This window comes from Dermacentor andersoni, chromosome 10 (assembly GCF_023375885.2).
Source record: "Dermacentor andersoni chromosome 10, qqDerAnde1_hic_scaffold, whole genome shotgun sequence".
Taxonomy (NCBI): Eukaryota; Metazoa; Arthropoda; class Arachnida; order Ixodida; family Ixodidae; genus Dermacentor; species Dermacentor andersoni.
In genome coordinates, this window is record NC_092823.1 from 71,654,469 (window position 1) to 71,679,080 (window position 24,612).

At 47.0% G+C, this 24,612-nt stretch overlaps 1 long non-coding RNA gene across 1 annotated transcript in view; it reads right to left on the bottom strand.

The window, feature by feature from the left end:
* Window positions 1-24,421, bottom strand: part of LOC140213514 (uncharacterized) — a 49,362-nt gene extending 24,941 nt beyond the window's left edge. The window contains exon 1 of the long non-coding RNA XR_011890373.1: window positions 24,024-24,421. This is a non-coding gene — a long non-coding RNA (uncharacterized lncRNA). The remainder of the gene's footprint in view (window positions 1-24,023) is intronic.
* Window positions 24,422-24,612: the final 191 nt, after the last annotated feature.

A 24,612-nucleotide genomic window follows, 5' to 3' on the forward strand; every position in this document is an offset into this window, starting at 1 on the left:
GCAGCACAGAACCCCGAGAGGCAGTTGACACTTTGTCGTCTTTATAGTCGACGACTTTGTCCTCTTTTCCACCGTAACATGCTTCGGTGAGTATAGCCACCAGGGACTGAAATACCAGCGTTGTGTATAATGATGTGGGGTGTTTTATGGCGATAAGGCCAGGCGTGGTCAAAAGTGCCATGACAAATGCTAATGTGTAATGAGCCAATAAAGAAAGAAAGAAGAAGAAAGAGCAGAAGATAAGAAGATCACAAGAAAGGAAGAGGTGTCGGTGGAAAAAATAACGACAGAAAGAAGTCACCTTCCGAACGAAATAATAAAATGTATGATCGAAAAAGAAGTGATAAAGTGCACGAGGAGCTACGCGGGCAAAGGGAAAATGAGACACATAGCCTAGGAGAGCGGCGCAGCTACGTTCTGGAATGACGAGGGGCAAACTGAACTGGAGGCAGGACAAGGCGGGTGGAGCGGTGAGACGGCGGCGACCCAGGGGAAGGTGCTCTTCACCTGCCGCGGTAATCTGGTCATGAACTAACTCATCTTAAGATAGATGTTGCGAGGTTTCTGGACGAGCAATTAGGTACACAAATTGATGCCGTTTTGCCTTTGTGTCCATTCGAGAGCCTGCGACTATATTCTAGAGATGCAGCAAAATAAACACAAAAAGTGTTGTAGCGAAAAAGCTAATGCCCATGTTGATTGCAAAGCAACTAAGGATGTGGCTGCTTTTGCGGCCGTACAAAAACACCCTCAAATAAAAATAAGATGTCACGCAATAAAATAAAGGCATACAATGTACAGTACTCTTAAAAGGGAGGTATAGATGGTAATAAAGTCAATGAATCCGGAACATTTGTTTATCTATGAAAAAAAAACAATGGCTGATAGGACACACAGCCGTATATGCAATGAAAAATCCGCTTGCCTTGATGACATAACTGCGTTGCAGTTGGTAGAAATTTAATAATTTGGGGGTCCACTTTAACTAAGCACCACACGGTACCTCTTTTTGCCACTGGCAACAACAAACAAAAATGCTTGAAGAAACGCACGAACATGCACATGACAATGAAAAAGCTAGTAAAGGATAGCTTCTAACAAGCGCGATGTGCTTAGATTGACCAGAAAACAAGATCTGTCAATAAAATGTATTTGAAATTAGGTCTGATTTGAACAAAGATTTGATTTGATTTCAAACACAGCTGCCAATAAAGCTAAGCTAAAGCGTTTCAGTTTAAAGTTCGTGGAAGCAAAAGCTATCTGCAATTATGAATAACTGCAGTGGCAAACAAAGGTGTTTTTCTGATGTGGCATGCGGAGAGCACCCAATACAGAAAAGGTAAGAAAAATGTGCCATCGCTCGTACTGAGTGCCCTGCTGTTTCACTCAAGTGGGTTAGTAGGAGGCCTTCAATAGTCTGCGAATGTCGATAGTGCAAACAAACACTCATTTGTGACATTAAAATCGGCACGGAGACAAACTGCACTCAGTAGCACATCTGCACTAAAAGCATTTGTCCGTTTTCAAGGTCTGCCTCTCTTTCTGAAAATGCTGCCTCTAGATTAAAGTAGTCGCTCCGATTGTGTAATGCTCCTCACCAATTCTTAAGATGCGCAATAGGAATAAATTTTCAGCTTTAAAGGGACACTTATGCAATATATTCAGTCGAGCTAGGGTAAAAGATAACGTTCCTGTAATAACGAATTCATGATTCAGATTGACAACAGAGCTTATGTGGGCTTCAAAATATTGGAACTGGAAAGCTGGAGTGACGCCAAATATTTTCGAGTATATTACCAATAATGCAACGTCAGCACTGATAGATTCACGAAGATCGGCAAAGGGGAGGGTCACGCGGATATCATGTCAACTGATTCATTTTGGTAAGATCAACTGAAGCTGAAAAGCAGCAGCGGGACCTTGGGTGGCAATTCTTCATACAACAGTCATATCATAGGACACAAAAACAATAATAGACTTCTTGACGAATAATCTACACATAAACTTTGGCTTAGTACTTTTCATCAGTTTCCCTTCAACATCCATAGCATACAGTGGACTATGATCAATAGTGTGTAATAGCGGTGGTGGTGTGGACACACATATTTGAACACTATTAAGGTGATTTAAAACGAGTGAAAGTGCGTTTTTTCAACTCTAGTTTTCAACTCTAGAGAAAGGCTGGCACCGCCTCAATTTGATCTTGTATTCTGTAATTCTTTGTCTACAACTAGCAAGACCCATAACTACTGCGAGACTACCACGTCGTCAGCATCAATGCCTCAATGCGTGACGTCGTCAGCAAACACGGCATTGAGCACGCTTTCAACAATGTCGCTGCTGTACTGCAGTTACCAAACGCAACCACCTAAACACCTTCCGCCGCTTTGTACCTAAATGCGGCGTAAGTTCCTAAAGTACTTCCGCCGTTGTCCGTGACATCGCTCCTTACGCAGCTCTTCGGCACAAACGTCAAACCAGGACCACACCGTCTCTCTGGACGGATGACTATGAAGGCGCCTTTTAGACTCTTCCGCGACGTCTCACATCAGGTGTTTCCTCCCTTTTATCCCACAGCCTTGACACAGGGGGCCATGGCTTCGGCGCTGTTTCGCTGCAGTGGAGCCACGCGATGAAGAGCAAATCGTCGGGTATGCGAGCCGTACTCTTTCTCTTACTGAGCGATGTTATGCTATCAATAAACAAGAATTCCTTCGGCTTTACTAAAGTTTAGCCCTTATTTACGTGGCTGCCACTTCACACGTGTTACCGAAAACTTCATGTTCTCTGTTGGTTATCCTCCCTGAAAAATTCGTCCGGACTCCTCGCCGCAGGGCGCTTCGCCTACACGAGTATGAGTACACAGTCAGATATAGGTCTGGCAGCCAGCACCAAGACCATGACGCTTCGTCGCACTGCCCCTTATCGCCAAACGCCCGTGTTTCTCCTTCCATCTGTTCGACACCGCAAAGTCAACCGACAAATAGAAGGACTGTTAGCCGTATAAGATTCGTTACGTCGGCAGACATCCTTTCCTCAGCGGACCTCGGCTCCCTCAAGCGTGCAGATACATACAGCCCCAGTATTATGCACCGGCTCATTGGCCTATGCCGTCCACCCAACATCCTCTTATGAAACGCACTTGCACGTATTAAATTGCATGGTGCATAATTACTTTAGTAAGTTCACAACCAAAGAGTACAAGTTTTACAACTACAACTACAAGTTTTACAAGCATTTCACTACGATGCCACGGCTGACAACTTAGGATTTAACAAAGCCTACGATCGCCTTAAGAGTCGCTGTTTTCGGCCTGGCCTGTACACTAGTGCTGCCAAGTACGTCGGTTCCTGCGCGTCATGTCGACACCGAAAACGTTCCACACCTCGTCCCCCCTGCCCTTTAAAACGAATGTGGCGCCCGTTTTTCCCGTCGCAATGGCACGTATAGACTTGTACGGACGCCTTTTGCTTACACGCACGAGTCAGGGCTGGATTGTCTCCGCCGCGGACCATATGACTCGCTGCGCAGAGACGGCAGCATTTCCTTCTAGTGCTGCCTCTGAATTCGCCGAGTTTCTCCTGCACGCCATAATCTTGCGCCACGATGCGCCTCGTGTTCTGAGCGACTGTGGCTAGGCTACTCTTCCTGATGGCCCTGGAGGCATCTAACACCATCCATAAGAAGCGTATCATCCCCAAATACATGGTCTTGCCGAGCGTTTCCATCGAATTTTGTCTGACCTGAGCTCTGCGTATGTTAAAGCTGACCACAAAACCTGGGACACTACACTTCTTTTCGTGACGTTTGCTTATAATATTGCTATTGATCGAACAATAGATTCCAAATTACAGCTCCACATTGCTCGTGTACGGTCATGCACTGTCCTTTCGTTCTGTATACCATTTAACCCTCTGCGCTGTCTGTCCCATCCACATCACTTACCAAAGAGTTCGCCACCCGCTACGCCCACTGTCATGAAACAGCACGCGCCATCACTGCCACCATTCAAGACAAAAGAAATGTCCGTGGTGATGGCACGTGTCGTCTCATTTCGTTCCGCCCAGGCGACGAATTCCCCCTATAGACACACGTTGGTGTACTGGGGCTATGCGAAAAATTTTCTTCATAGGAATCTTGGCCCGTGCACGATTATTGAAAGAACGTCTGCAGCAAACTAACGTGTTGCTCCTGTCAGCTCGGCTACTGGCCGCCACTACCGCAGCGTCCAAATCGTTCGCATCTCTCGCCTGAAGCCGTATCATCTCCGTTGCTGCTGTCTATGGCTTGCTGTCTTGCCGATCACTGTTCTAAAGACTGGAAGTTAGTGCGTGTGAAAAAAAATTTGTTCTGAATGTATACAGCCTACCTCACAGTCATCATGAACGTTTGGCTGTCGGGTACTAGCTCACTGACTTGAGCGGTTGCGTTGCCATGCAAACGCTGCGCCTTATTACCGGGCGTCGTGTAACACACAAGCATATATTTATATATATATATATATTGCTGCGACAACTTGGTCACATTCAAGTTGCGCGGCCTCCGTACTGGACACAATCCACGCCGTACCGCGGTGTTGTTCAGAAACAACAAGCAGCGATCCTCGTGGCAGGAGTAGGCGGGTGGACCCGGCTCGCATGCGCCACGCGCACGAGGGTTCGCGCGAGAAGGCCGAAGCCGACGGTTCGAGGCCAGTTTGAGAACGCGACTGCCAGGCTATTCTTCACGACCGCAGTGACATTTAGTTGTGGACAAAAACTCGCCCTTAATATACATCGTTGTTTTATTAACATCGTTACATTGCTTGTGGAGGTGCGGCGTATGAGGCGAAGACCCACTGACGGAATCAGCATTGCCTCGACCACCAGCAAATCCATCCCGTGGAACTGACATCTGTACACCAGAGGACCACCCGCCGTCTTCGAGGTGACTCGCCCGAATTACGCCCTCTTCTCTTCATAACTGGTCGCGCTTTTGACTGCTTTGTTTTCAAGACGGTGCATGCGGTCAATGCTGCGGTGAGAAGTACCAATCACAGAAAATAAATTTTCCTTTAGCCGCTTCGATAAATATGCCTTTGTTTCATTTTCTTGTTCAGGGAAACCGAACAGGATAAGGTTATTGCGGCGCTGGCGATTTTTCTTATCGTCAACTTTTTTAGATAGCACTGTTGCTGTTCCATTCAGACGAGACACCGTCCGTGGTGTGTCATCAATTTTCGAAAAAGAATCAACTTTAGCTACGCGGTCTTCAATAAGTTTTATGGGGCACCATTTAGTTTCAATTCTTTTTGAACTACTCTCTGATCACGTTTAATGTCACTGAACGTCTTGCTCTGGCCGTTCAACGTTTGGAAAATCTGTTCGAGTTTTTCATCTATAGTCAAACCGGGGCCGAATTCAACTCGACATCACCACTTTTGACAAGCTTGAGACATACAGACGAACAATCACATACAAGCAGCGCTAGAATGCGGGGGCACGGCACGATGATCAGAGACAAACGATTACTCCTAATTAAAGCGATGTCGTGTCTCTGCGTGTGTGTTATTCCTGCAGTGTCCCGGGTCATATATCGCGGTTTTGTGGTATCGCTTTTTTGGCCAGCCGTCTGAGTTTTCTACGCCCCTCGAACGACCACACGTTGCCCCGTGGCCAGCAAACGTATCATCTGGCGATGAGTATTGGCCGAGCAGCTCCCGGAATCACTCCTCGGCATCTGACAGAAGTTTGGCACCCCCACCGCAAAGTCGTGCTCTGCGTTCTCCCTATCCGCTGCGTCGCACCAAGTCCCCTTCGTCACCGGAAAACTAGCTAGCGCGGTCGATCACAAAGACGTGCTAGTGACAAAGATACATCCTGTTTTGATGCTGAAAAACAAAGTGCGTATTCTTGTGGATATTATCCCTGTGATGGCTTTGGTGGATACAGGCACAACAATTTCGGTCATGAGGGTCTTTTTTGAGCACGTGTTAGGGCGCAAGGTTTTGTTTACATGGGACGAAGATTCAAAGTTCTGTGGAGTGAGTGGCGAGCCGTTGCGACCTATCGGGGTGTGTAGTGCTGACGTGTTTATGGGTGGCCATTTCATTACGACAGAGTTTGTAATTATTCTTCGGACGACCCATGAAGTGATTCTCGGCATGGACTTCTTGCGGTAGACTGCCGCACAGGGAAGGTGTTCATAAGTGGTAGGATTCCGTCAGGACTCATGGAGAACCCCGTAGATCGCGAAACTACACTGTGTGTTTGTTGTGATACGGTCGTACATGCATCATCTACCACTTGTACTCCCGTTGTCTGTTTCAGCGCGCATTCCTACAACTTCGATGCCACCGTAGAACCAAAGCACTTTAACCGCGTGACGAAGAATGTGTTGGTGTCTCGACGTGTGGTGTCGATAGAAGGCGGACGCACTGGCTGATGAACCGTAAGCTGTTCTAAGGAGCCCGTGATAGTACCAAACGGCATAACACTAGCCTTCGCTAGTGAAGACGCGTCTTTATCAGTGGCTAAACTAACAGAGGTGCCGGAAGAGCCTGAAGACCACACTTCGGAAACGGCCCTTTTGTCGATGGTAAATAAATAGCTCAGCACGAGTGAACGCCGAAGGGTAATGTGTGTGCTTTAGAAGCACGTTTCGGTATTCGACTTTATGCAGAAGGGCAAAACGCCAGCAATTCCCGCGTGTCAAACGCGGCACACCATCAACACGGGTTCAGGAAACCCGATTAGACAAAAGCCATATCGTATTTCATGATCAGAGCGCCAGAGTATCAACGAACCAGTAAACGAGATGATGCAAAAGGGAGTCGTACAAGAGTCGGCGAGTCTGTGGGCAGCTCCAGTGATTCTTGATAAAAAGATGGATCTTGGAGATTTTGCGTCGACTATCACCGTTTGAATGCTTTAACAAAAAGGGACGTGTACCAACTCCCACGTATTGATGGCGAAATAGGCTGTCTTCATTCCACCTCTTACTTGTCTTCGGTAGATTTACGATCCGGCTAGGGGCAAATTCCGATGCACCCTGACAAGGAGAAGACTGCCTTTGTAACCCGTGACGGGCTCTTCGATTTTAATGATATACCACTTGAGTTCTGCAACGCTCCAGTAACTTTCGAGAGATTTATGAACACTGCTCTGCGCGGCTTGAGGTGGAGCATCTGCATGTGCTACATCGACGACGTCGTCATCTTTGTCCGCACCTTCAGCAAACACAACTCGCGTCTGCATATTGTCCTGAACTGTATTAGAAACGCTGGCGTAGTGTCAAACGACAAGAAATTCCACTTTTGAGATCTCCAAACCCTTATGCTTGGGCGCCTCGTTGATAAGAATGGCATCCGCACTGATCCCCAGAAAACAGAGCCGTTGAAGCGTTCAGTGCGCTGTGCTCAGTCAAGGAGCTCCGTAGTTCTCTGGGGCTTTGTTCCTATTTCCGCCGCTTTATTCCTAAATTCTCCGACGTCGCGTATCCACTGACAGGCCTGCTACGAAAAGACACCTCCTTTGAGTGGACTCCGGAGTGCGAAAATTGTTTTCATCATTTGAAGTTTGTGCTGAGGTCACGTCCACTTCAACACTTCAGCCTTTCAGCTCCGACGGAACTCCATACGGATGCCAGTGGCATAGGAATTGGTGCCGTCCTAGTTCAACGCTACCGTGACCTCGAACACGTGACCGCATATGCATGTCGCTCATTAAGTAGGCCCGAGCAGTATTACACTGTCATCGAACAAGAAGGCCTCGCGGTAATATTAGCGGTTTCGTTCTTACCTTTATGGACACCCCTTTACAGTGGTCACCGACCACCACTCATTCTGTTGGCTTGTGAATCTCCGTGACGCTTGTGGCCACCTTGCGCGGTGGGCGCTCCGACTGCATAAATAAAGCTTCACCGTCTCTTATGAGAGCGGTCTACGACAAGCTCACGCGTACTGCATCTCGCATATGCCACTTACCACTACGGGCGGTGACGCCGATGACTTACATTACCTCGTGGCTTCTGTGTCGCCGCGTTTATCAGCCTTCGAGTGCTTCAAAGCCGAACAGCGAAAAGACAATAAATTAACACCGCTCTTCACCGCTACGATCGCCTCGACGACAGCAAACCATTTCTGTGTACGTGATGGACTCCTGTATTAGAACTTTTCCAGCACTGGAGCACGTTTTCTCCTACTAGTACCGGAGAGCCTTCGCGCAGCGATTCTGAAGGCTATGCGCGACGACCCTATGTCTGGCCAATTAGGTTCGGCGAGGACGCTCTACCGGATCAAGGAACGCTTTTATTGGACTGGAATGCGACAGTCTGTTGAGACCTATGTTTGCAGTTGCATTCAGTGTCAATGCCACAAACAGCCATCAACTGGTCCAGCTGGTCTCCTGCAGCCGATCAAGCCTACAAGCACACTTTTCCAACAAGTGGGCATTGACTTCGTGGGCCCTTTTCCAAAATCAGCCAAGGAAGATCGTTGGATAGTTATTTGCGTCCACTACCTCACACGCTACTGCGAGACAGCGGCCGTGCCCTCCGCAACTGCCATTGGCATTTCAACATTCCTGCTGCAATATGTCATCCTGCGACATGGTCTGCCTCGCGTGATCATCAGCGATCGTGGACGACAATTGACAGTGGATATCGTAGAGGAGCTGCTTCGTTTGTGCGATTCTCACTTGCGTCACTCAACACCATACCATCCACAAACGAATGGGCTTACGGAACGCACCAACCAAACAATTGTAAACATGCTATCTATGTACGTTTCCTCCTTCCGCAAAACTGGAATGATGTACTGACTTTTATCACGTACGCGTTCAACACCGCCAAGCACAAGACCACCGGCTATAGCCCTTCCTTCCTGCTGTACGCACGGCCACCCCGGTACACAATCGACACTGTTTTCCCTTACTGTAGTCACGAAAATCCCATTGTCGCGGAGGCCCTTTGCCTTGCCGAAGATGCTCGTCGTATTGCTTGTTTGCGCACATTGGTATCGCAGGACAGATCAAAAGAACGCTACGACATTCGCCACAATCTGGTAACCTACCGCCCTGGTGATTTAGTCTGGCTTTGGAATCCAGTATGCAAACGCGGGTTATGCCAAAAGCTTTTGGCCACCTACGATGGACCGTTTGTTATTATTATCAGACTCACGGAAGTCACCTATAACACAGCTCGCCTCACGGCGAATGGTAGAAGAGCTGCCAAGACCCAAGTGGTCCATGTCTCCCCCTTGAAATTGATCACGTCAAGACAAATGGATTCACTGGCCCGGTGGGTTTTTTCTGCGACGAGAGTAAAAAAACCGCCGCGTCATTCCACTGTTCCTCCGGCTCCCTAACACGACTGTGACGTCGTCTTGCGTTGAACTTACCACTTCACCACCTGTAAACGTGTACGTCACACGTATTCGCTGCGAACTAGGGGCTGCAAGTCCTGTGCCGTTCCATTCACGCCCAATTGAACCCACCATTGAACAACCAGCCCCAGCGATCTCCCTCCTACAGGCATTTGTACGGAAACAATTTGCAAACGTAGGTTCTCTTGCTGCCTGTTGCGTCTGCCGACCTGACGCCCGACCGGTGCCGACTTCTCCGCCTCACGGCGATCTGTATTCCCTTCCCAGATACTGCAACCCTGCCGAGTGGCGAACTCCTGACCACAAGCCTATTTGCTTCCGTTGCCTCCGCAATGGCTAAGTCGCTTGCAATGTCGCACCTCCAGGACGTCGCCTTAGTTGAGCTCCTTTTCCCCGTCTCCTCGCCCATATGCCGATCCACGCCTTTACTCGCCTCACCGGATGCCTGCTACCTCTGATGTTTTCGTCGATGTCAGTCGTCCAGCTGGCTCGCCATCACCTCAGCGCCGTTGGTCCCCGTCGGCTCAGTCACGCCGCTATTCGTCGCCGACAAATTATGGAACATCCCGGACGGAAAACTAGGTCACGCAGATCACTGAGGTACTGCTGAATCATGTTCGTCCTTTCTAAATCCTCCGTTGGGGCTCCTCACCAACACGAACCTAATTGAAGTAGACGAACATGGTGTTCTGTTGACGGCATTATTCAATACTGGAGCCCAAGTGTCCATATTGAACACTAACCTACGTCGTTGGGCACTAACGTACGGCTACTTTTCGCCGACTCCATTCGGACGCCGCTTCCAGCCGGAAACTAGACGATGCAGCGCCTCGAGGTGACGCTGCATTGCTCCGTACGCCGCCAAACCCTCTACTGACGTTGCCCACTCATCTGAACCTTCTTGGCGTGCAAGTTGACGGTATTCCTGTATCTGCTCATATAGACACTGGGGCGCTGTTGTCGGTCATGAGCGCTGACCTTCGTAACTGGCTCAACAAAGTACTCACGCCCGCCACGACGCCTGTTGTCCGTGTCGCCGATGGTGGAACAGCCCCCGTAATTGGTACGTGCCGTCCGCGTCTCGTTCACCGATCGCTCCACTACCGTGCAATTTATAGTCATTGTCCACTGTCCCCACGACATCATCCTCGGCTTAGACTTCCTCTCCGCACACTCTGCTCTGATCGATTAGTTGGCCAGTACTCTCCGCCTTGACCTGCCTGTTCTGGATACCGCAGAACAACACCTCAGTCGCCTCAGTTCCATCGACTTCGTTCGCTTGCCACCTGCGGCACTGTCTTACGTTGACTTAGTGTCATCCCCAACAGTGCCCGACGATCACTACTTCGCGGCTCCTATGCAAGACGTCCTCCTTACACACGGGATCACAGTACCTCATAATGTTTTGTCTATTAAGGCGAATCGCATCTGCCTGCCAGTGGTCAATTTTGCCTTGGCGACACAAGTGCTGCCACGCGGTATGTCTCTGGCCCAGCTTTGCTCATTAGAGGATAACTCAGTAGCATATATTGCAGTAGATGACAATTCAGCCGATCCTCCTCTACCATCGCTTTCGCCAACTTGTATAATCGCTGACTTACAGAAATGATTGCGCCCGACATACCATCGGAGCACGCACGTGAGCTATACCGCGTTCTGATTTCCAACCACGATATTTTTTTCACTTTCACGATCGTCCTTTGTCCCAAACTACAGCTGTTAAACATCGCATTATTACCGGCGATGCTTTGCCGGCTATGCTCACTGAAAGATCCTACAGGAAGACTTGGTCGCTGGGCCTTACGCCTCTAAAAGTATTCGTAATCTGCCACCTGCAAATCTGGCCGACTACAAAAGGACGCTGATTGCGCATCTCGCCACCCAGTAGACAAGACTAACGACGCCGAGGGTCTGCGCTCTACACTTTCCGATGCATCCGTTCGCGGGTATGTCGTCCACGGCGGCATTCTGTATTGAAGGAACTTCCTCCTTGATGGATCTGATCTTCTTCTTGTCGTTCCAAAACATCTACGGCAGACTGTGCTCTTTTACATGCATGACGCACCCACTGCAGGACATCTTCGGGTAACCCGCACGTACGACCGCGTACACCGCCGCTTCTATTGACCTAGTCTCGCTCGCTGCGTCCGCCGCTCTGTTGCTGCCTGTGATACCTGCCAGCGTTGGAAAACGTCTGAGGTGCTACCTGACGGTTGAATTAGACCTCCTCAGTCCATTCGCACGTCATCCTCTGGGAACAAATGGGTAGCCGTCGCAACTGATTACGACAACCGATACGCTATCACGCGGGCTCTCCCTAACTGTTGCGACACTGACGTCGGGGACTTTCTCTTACATGACATTATCCAGCTTCTTGGCCCCCAGCAACAGCTGTTTACTGACTGTGGTCGTAACTTCATCTCGAAAGTTATCGCCGTCACTGGGCGTTACTGCTCCGCTCAGCCCAAGCTGACTACCTCATACCATCCTCAAACCAATCGCCTGACAGAGTGGCTAAAGCGTCCTCTTACCGATATGATGTCCACGTGTGTTTCCAAGGACCAGCACGACTGAGACACAACCCTTCCTTACGTCACCTTTGCCTATAATTTCTCCCGGCACGATAACGCCGGATTTTCTAAATTCTATCTGCTGTAATGTCGCGAGACGACCTTGCCCCTTGACACGACACTTCCTCCTGCTGCAACCTCAACAAGCGAGTATGGGCGCGATGCCATCGCCCTCGCCAACCATGCAGGCCAGGTTCCCGTGCTCGACTGACGGCCTAGAAAACCACTCAGCAGCGTCGGTACAACGCCCACCACCGTGACGTACAGTTTTCACCTGGTGCGCTTGTGCTCCTGTGGTCGCCCTCTCGTCACGTCAGACTTTCTCAAACGCTCATTTCGCGATACATAGGGCCCCACCGCGTGCTGCGCCAGGTGATGCCTGTGTTGTACGAAATTGATCCCGTACGTTCAACCTCGTCCCCTACTTAGGCATCCAGTGATGTCGTGCGCGTCAGTAGCCTCAAGGCCTACTACACTGCTTCCGAGTCCGGTGTTTGATCCCTCCGCGACGGCGCTTTTGCCGCCGGGGCTAGAGCTACGGAACAGCATTTACGATGAGGTAGAGGCGAGCTGTGTGAAGACGACGACGACGATTGAAGGCTAGCGTGGGCTCTTGCCTCTTGGCCAAGTGCGGCGTATTTTCTTGTAAATATACTTGTATGTAGGTTTTCGTCTGCGTCCTCCTACGTAAGAATATGCTCTTTTTGCAATAGGCCACTGCGACATGAAGTGATTGTACATTTTACACCCCAGCAATAAAATACATAGATTGCGGGGAGAAAACTACAATACTTATGTCTAAGATTATTATTTCACATCGGCGAAATGAAGTATGATGTTATTTTGTTGTCTCACGATAGTACTCAGACGAAATGAGAAAAGCTTATACACCACATCCGAAGGGTCTATCCAGTCGGTAACATCTGTAGTTCGTTATACTGTTACGCGCGAAGGAGACCGCCTATCACCCTTACGGATGTATGGGGCTGTTTATTTTAGGTCGCGAAGGTGACGCAAGAGCGGCCAGCTCATTGATCAAATCAACGTTATTCTCTTCTTCTTGCCACCACTCGGGACCGCAAGCACGTTTATCGGTCTTCGTTTTCTTCATGCGTAACATTCATCTCGTCGCAGAAAAAAACCCACCGGGCCAGTGAATCCATTTGTCTTGACGTGAACAATTTCAAGGGAGCGACATGGACCACTTGGGTCTTGGCAGCTCTTCTACCACTCGCCGTGAGGCGACTATGCTATAGGTGATTTCCGTGAGTCTGATAATAATAAACGGTCCATCGTAGGTGGCCAAAAGCTTTTGGCATAACCCGCGTTTCCATACTGGATTCCAAAGCCAGACTAAATCACCAGGGTGATAGGTTACCGGACGGTGGCGAATGTCGTAGCGTGCTTTTGATCTGTCCTGCGATACCAAAGTGCCCAACGAGCAATATGACGAGCGTCTTCGGCAAGGCAAAGGGCCTCCGCGACAACGGGATTTCCGTGACTACAGAAAGGGAAAACGGTGTCAATTGTGTACCGGGGTGGCCGTGCATACAGCAGGAAGGAAGGGCTATAGCTGGTGGTCTTGTGCTTCGCGGCGTTGAACGCCTACGTGATAAAGGTCATTACGTCATTCCAGTTCTTGTGGAAGGAGGAAACATACATAGATACCATGTTTACAATTGTTAGGTTGGTGCGTTCCGTAAGCCCATTCGTTTGTGGATGGTATGGTGTCGAGTGACGCAAGTGAGAATCACACTAACGAAGCAGCTCCTCTACGACATCCGCTGTGCATTGTCCTCCACGATCGCTGATGATCACGTGAGGCAGACCATGTCGCAGGATGACATATTGCAGCAGGAATGTTGAAATGCCAGTGGCAGTTGCGGTGGGCACGGCTGTTGTCTCGCAGTAGCGTGTGAGGTAGTGGACGCAAACAACTATCCAACGATCTCCCTTGGCTGATTATGGAAAAGGGCCCAGGAAGTCAATGCCCACTTGTTGGAAAGGTGTGCTTGTAGGCGGGATCGGCTGCAGGAGACCAGCTGGACCAGTTGATGGCTGCTTGTGGCATTGACACTGCATTCAGCTGCCCACATAGGTCTCAACAGACTGTCGCATTCCAGTCAAATAAAAGCGTTCCTTGGTTCGGTAGAGCGTCCTCGCCGAAAATAATTGGCGAACCAAAGGGTCGTCGTGCATAGCCCTCAGAATCGCTGTGCGAAGGCTCTCCGGTACTAGTAGGAGAAAACGTGCTCCAGTGCTGGAAAAGTTCTAATACAGGAGTCCATCAAGAACACAGAAATGGTTTGCTGTCGTCGAGGCGATCGTAGCGGTGAAGAGCGGCGTTAATTTATCGTCTTTTCGCTGTTCGGCTTTGAAGCAATCGAAGGTTGGAAAACGCGGCGACACAGAAGCCATGAGGTGATGTAAGTCGTCGGCGTCGCCGCCCGTAGTGCTAAGTGGCATATGCGAGAGGCAGTACGCATCAGCGTGTCGTAGACCGCTCTCATAAGAGACGGTAAAGCTGTATTTATGCAGTCGGAGCGCCCACCGCGCAAGGTGGCCACAAGCTTCACGGCGATTCACAAGCCAACACAAAGAGTGGTGGGCGGTGACCACTGTAAAAGGGTGTCGATAAAGGTAAGAACAAAGCCGCTGAACCGCTAATGTTACCGCGAGGCCTTCTTGTTCCATGAGAGTGTAATTCTGCTCGGGCCTACTGGATGAGCGACATGCATATGCGATCACGTGTTCGAGGTCACGGTAGCGTTGAACTAGGACGGCAACAATTCCTGTGCCACTGGCAATTGTATGGAGTTCCGCCGGAGCTGAAAGACTGAAGTGTTGAAGAAGTGGACGTCACCTCAGCAGAAACTTCAACTGATGAAAACAATTTTCGCACTCCGGAGTCCACTCAAAGGAGGTGTCTTTTCGTAGCAGCCATGTCAGCGGATACGCGACGTCGGAGAATTTAGGAATAAAGCAGCGGAAATAGGAACAAAGCCCCAGAGAACTACGTAGCTCCTTGACAGAGCACAGTGCACTGAACGCTTCAAGGGCTCTGTTTTGTGGGGATCAGGGCGGATGCCATTCTTATCGAAGAGGCACCCAAGCATAAGTGTTTGGAGGTCGCAAAAGTGGAATTTCTTGTCGTTTGAAACTACGCCAGCGTTTCTAATACAGTTCAGGACAATATCGAGACGCGAGTTGTGTTTGCTGAAAGTGCGGCCAAAGATGACGACGTCGTCGATGTAGCACATGCAGATGTTCCACCTCAAGCCGCGCAGAGCAGTGTTCATAAATCTCTCGAAAGTTGCTGGAGCGTTGCACAGCTCAAGTGGTATCACATTAAATTCGAAGAGCCCGTCAGGGGTTACAAAGCAGTCTTCTCCTTGTAAGGGTGCATCGGAATTTGCCAATAGCCGGATCGTAAATCTACTGAGGACAAGTAAGAGGTCGAATGAAGACAGTCAATTTCGCCATCATGACGTGGGAGTGGGTACACGTACCTTTTTGTTATAGCATTCAAACGGTGATAGTCGACGCAAAATCTCCAAGATCCATCTTTTTATCAAGAATCACTGGAGCTGCCCACAGACTCGCCGACTCTTGTACGACTCCCTTTTTCATCATCTCGTTTACTCGTTCGTTGATACTCTGGCGCTCTGATCATGAAACACGATATGGCTTTTGTCTAATCGGGTTTGCCGAACCCGTGTTGATGGTATGGCGCGTTTGAGATACGGGAATTGCAGGTGTTTTGTCCTTCTGCGTAAAGTCGAATACCGAACCGTGCTTCGAAAGCACACGCATTATCCTTCGACGTTCACTTGTGCTGAGCTATTTATTTACCATCGACAAAAGGGCCGTTTCCGAAGTGTGGTCTTCAGGCTCTTCGGGCACATCTGTTAGTTTAACCACTGATAAAGACGCGTCTTCACTAGCGAAGGCTAGTGTTATGCCATCTGGTACTATCACGGGCTCCTTAGAACAGCTTACGGTTCATCAGCCAGTGCGTCCGCCTTCTATCTACACCGCACGTTGTGACACGAACACATTCTTCGTCACGCGGTTAAAGTGCTTTGGTTCTACGGTGGCATCGAAGTTGTAGGAACGTGCGCTGAAACAGACAACGGGAATACAAGTGGTAGATGATGCATGTACGACCGTATCACAACAAACACAGTGTAGTTTCGCTATCTACAGGGTTCTCCAGGAGTCCTGACGGAATCCTACCACTTATGAACACCTTCCCTGTGCGGCAGTCGACAGTAGCACCACACTACCGCAAGAAGTCCATGCCGAGAATAACTTCATGGGTCGACCGAAGAATAATTACAAACTCTGTCGTAATTAAATGGTCACCCAAAAACACGTCAGCACTACACACCCCGATAGGTCGCAACGGCTTGCCACTCACTCCACAGAACTTTGAATCTTCGTCCCATTTAAACAAAACCTTGCGCCCTAACACGCGCTCAAAAAGGACACTCTTGGCCGAAATTGTTGTGCCTGTGTCCACCAAAGCCATCACAGGCATAATATCCACAAGAACACGCACTTTGTTTTCAGCATCAGCACAGGATGTATCTTTGTCACTAGCACGTCTTTGTCATCCACCGCGCTAGCTAGTTTTCCGGTGACGAAGGGGACTTGGTGCGACGCAGCGCTGAAGGAGAACGCAGAGTACGACGTTGCGGTGGGGGTGTCAAACTTCTGTCAGATGCCGAGGAGTGATTCCGAGAGCTGCTCGGCCAATACTCGTCGCCAGATGATACGTGTGCTGGCCACGGGGCACCGTGTGGTCGTTCGAGGGGCGTAGAAAACTCTGACGGCTGGCCATACCACATGGTCATATGCTGGTTGCAAAACCGCGATATATGACCCGGGACACTGCAGGAATAACACGCACACAGAGACACGACTTCTCTTTAATTAGGAGTAATCGTTTGTCTCTGATCATCGTGCCATGCCCCCGCATTCTAGCGCTGCTTGTATGTGATTGTTCGTCTGTATGTCTCAAGCTTGTCAAAAGTGGGGATGTCGAGTTTAATTCGGCCCCGGTTTGACTATACATGAAAAACTCGAACAGATTTTCCAAACGTTGAACGGCCAGAGCAAGACGTTCAGTGACATTAAACGTGATCAGAGAGTAGTTCAAAAAGAAGTGAAAGTAAATGGTGCCCCATCAAACTTTCGAAGACCGCGTAGCTAAACTTGAGTTTTTTTGAAAATTGATAACACACAGCGGGCGGTGTCTCGACTGAACGGAACAGTAACAGTGCTATCTAAAAAAAGGTGACGATAAGGAAAATGTCGAGCGCCGCAATAACCTTATCTTCGGTTTCCCTGAACAAGACAAGTTTCCCTGTTTTAAACTCTCGCCCTGTTGACATTGTTGACCAGTTTAAATGTCTAGGCGTGATATTCATTACCAATCTGTCCTGGGAACCGCATGTGAATTTTGTATTAGCCAAACTTGCTCGAATAACCGGTGTAGTCGGCCGGCTCCGGTACATGCTTTCTAGTAAAACGAAAATATTGGTCTACAATTCTCTTTTCTATCCACACGTCAACTATTGCCAACTTGTCTGCGGCACAACTACTTTCTCTAACACACAAAAAATATTCCTTATGCAAAAACGGTATCTACGCCACGTATACAATGCTCGTCATAATGCAACCACTGCAGAATTTTTTCACAGGGCACATGTTATTACAGCTCACAAGCTATACCGGTACCGTTTGAGTGCTCGGTTTAAATATGAGGTGAAAAAAAATATTCATAGCCTCGATGCCTTGGCACATTTAGAAACAAATGAGAAATATTACAATACTAGACGTGGAGAAAACTGGAAGGTTGCTGTACCACGCTTGAATTCTGGTATGGAACGTTTGTGTTTCTCTCTGCTATCTCTTTTAAACTATTATCAGTCACTAAATTTTGATTTATTAAGTTGCTCCACTGTTACACTTAGAGACCTGTTTGCTTATTGACTAACCTGATTTTAGCTATTCTGGTGTTTGTTTTTATCTAGCTCAAGACTTTTTCTTTTCTTCTGCATTTATCAAGTGCCTTGAAACGCTTATTGCCTGTTCATTCTTTTGTGTTGACTGTGTTTGATTGATCTGGCTCAGGACTTTTTATTTTATTTATTTGCTTTGATCAAGTGCCTCGATTTGTTTATTGCTTGTTTATGCTCTGGTGCTGTCTAGACGCTGCCTTATATATGGGTCTGCGGACTCGTCAAGCCGCCAAGTGGCAGCTTTTTTTCCGTAGCCCCTCCATCTGTAGCACCTGATGGAAAATAATGATTTGATTGATTGATTGAAGACAATGAAACAAAGGCATACTTATCGAAGCTGCTAAAGGAAATGATTGGTACTTCTCACCGCATCATTGAGCGCATGCACCGTCTTGAAAAACAGCAGTCAAAAGCACGACAAGTTATTTTCGGGCTGTATGATTTCAAGGAAAAACAGCAAATTATGCGCAATTCTCCTAATTTGAAAGGCATGAACGTTTCGATAAGCGATGGTTTCTCAAAGAGCGTGGTGCACAGCAGAAAGTGCCTTTGGGAAAGAGCTAAAAATGAGAAGTCGAGTGCGCCTAGTTTATGACAGGCTTTATGCGGCCGGCAAGGCGGGTTACTAGGAGGATGATACTTCCACACGTAGGCCCTGTGGGGAACCGCGTCGTCATGACAAAAGTAGCAACATAGGCGGCAGATAAATGTCGCACGAAAAGGGAAACAGATCTGACAGCAGGGAAGAGTGTTCCTGGCAGACAAGTAGTTTTAAACGTCAATGCACGGAGCACATGCAACAGATCTTCACTTTTGGAAGCTGTCCTCTTGGAACATAAACCGGATGTCGTAATTGTAACTAAAACCTGGTGAAATAAATCAATTTAGAGTGCTTGTTTCCTTCCGCCGAACTATATGGTTTGTCCCAAAGACAGAGAATCCAGAGGAGGAGGTGTTGCTATTGTTTATAAAACTTCGATGGATCTCGTTGAAGCTTCATCCCCTCGGGAACTGGAGTGTATTGTGGGTACCACAGAGATCGGTGGCCTGTATTTTCTTTTTGTTGCAGTATATCGCCCCCTCCACCCCCCGATACCACCGAAGAATGCATGCTATTCCTCGAGTTCTTTCTTGAAAAGTTTAGCAACAGCAATTGCAGGATCTAATGGCCGGAGATATAAATTAACCGAATATTGACTGGGTATATTATCCGGAAGATCAAAATGATCAGGCAGTGTCTCGTGTTCTTCTTAATCTGACTTTTTCCCTTGACTTAAGACAAATATTAACTATGCCCACATGGAACCTACGAATCAGGAGAATCACTACTGGATTTGGCGTTTTCGAGCAGATCCGTCACACAATGGAAATACGGGTGTGATATTTTAGAAGCAATTTCTGACCACGAAATGGTGATCAGCTATGTCTCTACCACATGTAACCGAGAAGAAGAAGAAGTTTATTTTACCACATAAGTACACTGATATATACAAAGCGGTAGGGATGGCAGGATAAAAGCCGCATAACGGCAGCTTGACTAGTCCCACCTCCCCGTGAACAGGCAGCAACATGGCAAGATATTCGTAGCACATACTTGTGGCAGGGTCAATATATACATATTCACAGACGCATGTATATACACACATCTATACATATATATAGATATATAGATACACACATGCATATACGCATACATGTATGGAAGAAAACCAGAAAAGACAACCTAGAAATAGCAAAGAAATAATTTTCAGTCGACAAACCAAAAAGTTAAATATTCACAGAAATTTTTGCAGTAATGTGCTCTTGGATATATGGCGTATGTTTACATCATGTAGACTATATTTGTTAAGTGTAGAGGGAAGACAGTACGACAGTGCTTGAAGGCCATAGTTCGTCCGAGGGCGCGGGACTTCCCAGTGTTCCGTATATCGATTTAGGCGAAAAGAAGGATTCCGCTGCAAGTTCGCGATGTTTATGATATGATTAGAACCCTTAATCAAGTCACGTTTAAAAGAACAGATGAGTTGATACTCGTAAAGGTGGTCTACACGTAAAATCTCGAACTTCCGGAATATGTCACGCGTATGTCCAATGTAAGGTAAGTCTGATATAGCACGTAAGGCATTCTTTTGAACTGAAACTAAATTACCTAATGATTTCTTAGTACTATTTGACCAGACCAGGTTACAATAGCGCAGGTGAGAAGCAAATAGTGCGTTATAAACCATAAGTTTCTGTGGTATTGGTAGTAGCCTCTTGCATCTGCGCAACATACCTAACGCTTTACTAAGTTTATTTCGTAAGTAATCGGTGTGGTGGTCCCATAGCATCAATTCATGAAAGATAACACCCAATGTTTTTGCTGTAGCGGAAAGTTCTATTTTTGTGTCATTGAGTGTGAGGCATTGGGTGAGGTCACAAGGCGTGGACTGCGCTCTAAAGAGGACTGCTTTTGTCTTGGAGCAGTTTAACTGGAGAGAAATTTTACAGACCAGTTATATATCTTGTGAAATATTTCCTTTGCAAAATTGGCGAGTTGATCCTCCTTAGTTCCTGAGAAGAATAAACCAGTATCATCTGCGTAAATAATATAGTTAATGGTAACATCAATATTAACAATGTCATTTATGTAAATGATAAATAGAAGTAGTCCCAATATGCTACCTTGAGGCACACCTTGCTTAATAAGTTTAAACGAAGATGATTTTCTATTTATTGATACGCATTGCTTTCTGTTGGTTATATAACTTCTAATTCAATCTAAAACTATACCGCGTGTACCATAAGAATTCAATTTTTGTAATAGTGTTTCATTGTTAATTCTGTCGAAAGCTTTTGAGAAATCAAGGAGTACTCCCAATGTTAGTTTCCGCGCCTCTATATTTTTCAAAATTAGTTCCTTTTGTTTAAAAAGAGCAGTTTCAGTCGAGCAGCCTGACCTAAAGCCATATTGACATGGTGTTAAAACAGAATACTTGTTAAAAAAGGCAGTCATTCTAAGGAGAATAATTTTTTCTAAACCTTTCGAAAACAGTGGAAGAATTGAGATTGGTCTATAGTTACTTAAGCTTTCCCTTTCTCCGCCTTTGTACACCACAGCTACCCCTGCAATTTTCATCTGTTGAGGAAAAACACCAGAGGTTAGGGAGATGTAAATGTGATTGAGGCAAGGGGTGAGCAGGTCAATAAAAAACAATTGGTTGTATTTTTAATCCGTGCACATCCTCACTTTTAGATCGCCTAAAATTTTTGAACACATTTAAAACCTCAGTGTCATCAGTCTCATCAATATACAAAGAATGCGCAAGGGGACTGGGCAAATACATCAAGGCATCTTGATCATAAGTGCTTTCAACTAGTGAGGCAAAGTAATCATTAAATTTATTGGCGAGTGCTTCATCTTTAGGAACCTCATTACCAACATTGAGCTCTTTAATGGTACTGGCGGGTCGCCTTGATGATATAACAGAATTCAGCTTATTCCAAGTCTGTTTTGCATCAACGATACCATCGAACATGGAGCAGTAATAGTCGCATTTAGCTTGTTTTTGCAGCATAGTCAGGTTATTTCGATATTTCGTAAACTGCTTCAAATCATCTGGGTCACGGCTATTCAAAAACGCATAGTACAGCCTATTCTTTTCTTTTATCATTTTGATTAGCTTAGAGGAGATCCATGGCTTGCGAGCGTGTTTAGGTTTTTTTACGTGCCTGTAAGGAAAGTGTTTTTGGTATACTGTGCACACGATCTTAATGAAGCGGTCATAGGCGCTATCAGGTGATGATGAGGAGAGTATATCATCCCAGCTCAACGAGCTTATTTCGCCACGAAAGCAAGAAAGAGATTGTGAAATAATGTCTTGGAAATAAATGTCTGATTTCACCGGGTGCCTCTGTTTAATTTCAACCGTAGTAATTAGGCAAATTGGCAAATGATCACTGATAGCGATACTTATCGGACCATGCTGTAGTAGATTAGGAGAATTTGTTATAAATAGATCTATCAAGGTGGCTGTAGCAGCTGTAATACGAGTTGGGGTAGTTTTAACATATGAAAGGCCATGCGAAAGAAGTAGATTTGACAGGTCAGTTTGTGTGCTAGTCTTTGTGAGCATGTCAATGTTGAGGTCACCTCCGAGTACTAATGTATAATTATTTTCATTAACAAACCAAAAGAATTCATCTAAATATTGAAGAAAATTGTTGATGTTGCCGTGAGGAGGCCTATACACAACAGTAAAGAGAGAGTTTTCGAATTTTAAACACAGAATTTCAATGTCTTCACAGCATCGAGACCATTCATCAATATACTGATAGCCGATACTTGTTTCAACATATATGCATACACTGCCGCCTCTAGTTTCGCTATTTATGTAGGCCACATTATGCGCATCAATATGCACAATGTCGGTGTCGTTGCGGTACCAAGTTTCAGTCAACATAATCACAGAAAAGTTAAATTTAAATTCATCTAGAAAATTCCACAATTCGTCTTCTTTAGAACGGGCTGACTGTATGTTCATATGCAGGAAACTCAGAGTCGATAGGCGCTGATGCGCAACAATCCTGCTTAATTCAGAGGGACTAGTACATTTCAGAGCCATTTTGAAACTTAATTCTCAGGGGAAAAAAAGACAGCCATTGCAATGTAGAAACAGTGCCGTTGGCATAGACGAATAAGATGCTATATATGCAAAACCAACTGCTGAAGAGAATATTAAGGGGAATTTAAATTTTTATGTGGGTGACGCCCTCAACCGCAACACTGTAGCAAGCAAGAAGAAATGAGTGCAACACTGATGTACTATGGACTCTAAGGTGTACAATATTGGTCAAAAGGTTAACGTTCATAAACAGAACTTCTGTTTCCGACAGTAGTTTAGAGCTCCCATACATAAAGACACTATCAGGCGCATTTGCTAGGTACGAAACCACATAGATTCGGAAAATGTGCGTGGGTGTCTGATGAATCGCGCCGTTAACTGTTTTCAAAAATATCGAGAAAAGCAAGAAGAACCATAGGTTCCTAGATTGTTCTTGAGCCATTCTATCTGTTGGCACCATGACATAAGTGGCGTTGAGTATGCAATAGCGGGTAACCTAACGCACCTTGTCTAGGTACGAGTCACAGGTAACATGTAGGACAGGCGAATTTTCAGACTTCCACATCAGGATCTTTCCCTGTGACATCCACACAAACTTCCATTCTTTTTCTCGCCTCAGTTGTCGAGCTCTACCCAATAGACCCTTGTTTTCAACGCACAGATGCTCATTGATATATACAGGATTACTCTCTTCCAAGCCCAGGGTCCCAGTGCTTAACTTAGCGGTTCGCGCAGTAGAGAGTACGCTGTCTCGTGCAGACCTAGCCGAAAACTTTATGATCACGTTTGGTTTGTTGTTATCTTTAGAAGGGACACGATGTACTACATCAATGTCACTGTCCGTGACACTTGTGCCTATACATGTGGCAATTTGTCCAACACTTCTTCTCAGATCTTCGTTTGCAACTAACGGTAGTCCTTTACCCTCAAGGTTCATGTTCCTGCTGTATTGTTTCAGCTCAACTATTTCTCTCTTTGCTTCTTTCAGTTCTTTACTTAGTTGCTCATACTCTTTTACATCGCTGATTTTCAGCCGTCACTGCAGTCAGCTCGCGACGGAACGCGTCAACATCCTTTTTGAATTGTTCGAAACCGTCGTTCATAAAGCCAATGGAGTCGCGAATGGCTCCAAGTTTACAGCGAATCTCTGTATTGGAGTTAGCAACAGCACCGACGACATTTCTCATGTCCGTCGCAAACGCCTCAAGCTTAGCTGTCAGTTCAACCAACACTTTTGTGACTTCCTCTATAGTACCTGGCTGCTTATCAGCAGGAGACTTTGCGACATCGCGCAGGCTTCCAGAGCCAGAACCCTCCATAGCCTAAATGCGGCATAGATATGGCATATACGACACTCTAACCAGTAGTCACAACAAGGTAAAAGCACTACAAGACTCGTGGCAGCAACAGCGACGACAGGGGAGGAGCTGTGCTACAGCACAGAATAAGAAATGCCACCAACCTGCAAAAATCCACACAGTTGATAAAATGACATGCGTACGTCGCCGCTGCCGCTACCAGAGTGAAACCAGCTTTCCATGAAAACACCGCCCCCAAGACAGAAGCGACAGAAGGCCGTGGTTACAGTACAGTCAGGCAGATGGCGGGACGCGCAGAACAGTCCTGGTCAGGTATCAGATGAAGCGCCGGCCTCTGCAAAAATCCACACAGGTTGATTAAATGACGTGCGTACGTCGCCGCTGCCGCTGCCAGAGTGAAGCCAGCTTTCCATGAAAACACCGCCCCCAAGAAAGAAGCGACAGAAGGCCGTGGTTACAGTACAGTCAGGCAGATGGCGGGACACGCAGAACAGTCCTGGTCAGGTATCAGATGAAGCGCCGGCCTCTGCAAAAGTCCACACAACTTGATTAAATGACGTGCGTACGTCGCCGCTGCCGCTGCAAGAGAAAATAATAAAGAAAATAATAAAACTTTGCCATCTATATACTAACTCTCTAGAATCTGGCGACGTTCAAAGAGACTGGAGGGGGCTAAGGTAGTACCAATTCACAAACAGCGATACAAACATGTGGCTAATTACCGACCCATCT